The sequence below is a fragment of the Eubalaena glacialis genome, chromosome 5 (genome assembly GCF_028564815.1).
Source record: "Eubalaena glacialis isolate mEubGla1 chromosome 5, mEubGla1.1.hap2.+ XY, whole genome shotgun sequence".
NCBI classification, from domain to species: Eukaryota; Metazoa; Chordata; class Mammalia; order Artiodactyla; family Balaenidae; genus Eubalaena; species Eubalaena glacialis.
This window is the reverse complement of record NC_083720.1, coordinates 58635291-58638320: the sequence shown is the minus strand read 5'-3', so window position 1 is coordinate 58638320 and position 3030 is coordinate 58635291. Positions and strand designations below refer to the sequence as shown.

Genomic DNA, 3030 nt, shown 5'->3' with positions numbered 1-3030 from the left:
CCCCCAAACAACTATAGAAAGGAAAAAAAAAAGGGGTAGAAATAAAATAGACATACAGACATAAAATTGTTAAGCTTGTCAGAGACAAGTTTACTTTTCCTCTTCAAAGATTAATACATTTTAAAATATCTACCAAAATTAATGAAAAAAATTTTGATTAGTTACAAAAATGTCCCAGATCCTATATGCTTCCCTGTAACTACTCCTTTGATAACATAACATTGTAACTTTAAAAGAGTTGTACCTTATTTCCTGAATCTTTTAATGTGGGCTGGCTTTGTGACTTGCTGTGGTCAATAGAGTATGAAAGAAGTGCCAGTATTCCAGTTCCAAACAAGACGTCGAGTCCTTTAGTGCCTATGTTCTCTTTTTTCTGACTCCACTTTAAGAACAAGTAAATGCCAGCTAACCTGCTAAAGAATAAGCAACCAAGTGAGGAAGAGCTTAGTCCTCGTTATTGAGTCCAGCCAGTACAAACAGAACCATCTGGTTGCCTGCTGCTAATCACAGACGTGCACGTGGGTATCTCTAGGCCCTTGGAGACCAGATGCTCCGCTAGCCAACACACACACATGTGAACTTAAAAGAGCTTATTGTTTTAAGCATATAGGTTTTGTGGTTGTTGGTTACACAACATTATGATAGCAGTAGATAACCACACAGAGCCCATTATAATAGCATATTATATATTTCCAAAGAATATATTTTATAAGTTAAAAAACCTCTTAATTTTAATAATGTTGATAAGTAATAAACAAGCAATAAGAATTATAGAAATAAAATAATTTATTATTATTAATTAATTAATTAATTTAAATAAGATGAAAAGATACTCAACTTAACTCAGGTTAAGTTTAAAAAGGTGTTGTGGACTTCCGCCCCGGCCCCGAGGCCCGGCTGCAGGTCGCCTAGGAGGTGAAGTCGGGATGCGCGTGGTGCGGAGCTCCAGCCCCGGTGCGCTGGGGCAACATGAAGAAAACGCCGCAGGCGAGCCCAGCGCCCCGGGAGGGCCCCGACCCTTCCTCTCTGGGGCACGGTGGTCTTTTCCTGTGGAGGCCGGTGCCGCCCCTCACCCCGGGCCGCCTTCCCTCCATCCACTCCAGGGACTTCACCCTCAGGGATTCAAGAAGAAAACCTTCCCCCCAAATATCAGTCGTAAGATCAAGGAAGAGCCCAAGGAAGAAGTAACCATCAAGAAGGAAAAGCGTGAAAGGGATAGAGACCGACAGCGAGAGGGCCATGGACAGGGCCGGGGGCACCCAGAAGTGTTCCGGTCCCACTCCATCTTTGAGCAAGACCCAGCTGAAATGATGAAGAAAAAGGGGAACTGGGCTAAGACTGTGGATGTGTCGAACATGGGGCCCTCTCACAACATCAACATCAAAAAGGACACGAGGGAGACAGATGAAGAAACAAAACAGATCCTGTGCACGCTGGAGAAGGATGGTCTCATCGATGACCCTGGGCTGAGGAATGACACTCGAAATATGCCTGTGCAGCTGCTTCTGGCTCACTCGGGCTGGCTTTTGAAGGAAGAGAATGAAGAACCAGATGTCAAACCTTGGCTCAAGGAAGAGGACGTGGAGGTGGGAGGGGCCTGCTGTGAAAGTGAAAGACGAGCCACGAGCCCCGAGATGAGGAGGAGGAGGGCAAGATGAAGGCTCCTCCCAGAGCAGCCAGGAAGACCCCCGGCCTCCCGAAGGATATGTCCGTGGCAGAGCTTTCAGGAAGCTGAGCCTCACGCAGGAGGAAGAGCTGCTGTTCCTGCAGCTGCAAGACTGGCTCCCCGGACAGCCGCCCACTCCGGACGTCGAGCCTACCAAATCAGAGGTGCAGAGCGAGGACGGACAGAGGGTGGTTATAAAGCAGGAGAAAGACCGGGAAGCCAGGCTGGTAGAGAGTGCTTGTACCCTGACAGAGGGTCAGGTCTGCAAGCTGCTCATCCGCAAGTCCGGGAAGGTGCAGCGCCTCCTGGGCAAGGTGACTCTGGACGTGACGATGGGGACCGCCTGCTCTTTGCTGCTGTCCTGTCTGTGGGCCTTGGAGACAGTAGGATGGGTGAGACGACAGTCCTGGGACACGTAAAGCACAAACTTGTATGCTCTCCCAATTCTGAATCCCTGTTGGATCACAAACACCGGTAAAATAAGCAGACGGAGCATGGTGGTGACCGTGCTAACAGCGGCTGCTGCCTGCTCCAGACGTTGTGATCTAAAATCTGTTCGACCCAAAAGGGGCCTGTTTAGCCCACCCACTCCAGCCACTGTCCCCGTTTTGTCCACAGGGCCCACGTGGCTCCCTCCCACAGCAGCTGTGAACGGCGCGAAGACCTTCCCACAGCCCCGAAACCGCACACCCTCGCTGCTGGGCGTCTTGTCCCTGCTTTTTTTTTTTTTTTATTTTTTAATTATTTTATTTATTTTATTTTTGGCTGTGTTGGGTCTTCGTTTCTGTGCGAGGGCTTTCTCTAGTTGCGGCGAGCGGGGGCCACTCTTCATCGCGGTGCGCGGGCCTCTCACTGTCGCGGCCTCTCCTGTTGCGGAGCACAGGCTCCAGACGCGCAGGCTCAGCAGTTGTGGCTCACGGGCCTAGTTGCTCCGCGGCATGCGGGATCTTCCCAGACCAGGGCTCGAACCCGTGTCCCCTGCACTGGCAGGTGGATTCTCAACCACTGCGCCACCAGAGAAGCCCCCCTGCTACTTATTTTTATAGTTATGTTTTGGCTCTTCAACTGACTGCATCCTCCCCAGGTGGAGAGGGGACGGTCTGTGGGAAAGGACAGGCTCCTTCTCTTGGTAACGTCTTGGTTCTCAGGGAAGAAAATGGAAGGATGGCTGCTGCTGCCTTTTCTCCCTCCTTCCTCCCGAGAGGCGGCACCGGAGAGAGAGCAGGGACTTGAGTCTGAGACTCAGTCGCAGCTCTGTCTCTTACCAACTGTGTGACTGGACAAACTACCTAACCTTTCTGAGCTTCATCTTCCTCTTCTGACAAAAATGAGGGTGATACCTACCTTACAGGGTTGGTGTGACG

At 50.2% G+C, this 3030-nt stretch overlaps 1 pseudogene; it reads left to right on the top strand.

Annotated features, from left to right (window-relative positions):
- Positions 1-926: 926 nt before the first annotated feature.
- On the top strand, positions 927-2144 carry LOC133091776 (DNA-directed RNA polymerase III subunit RPC4-like; annotated as a pseudogene).
- The last annotated feature ends 886 nt before the right edge of the window (positions 2145-3030 follow it).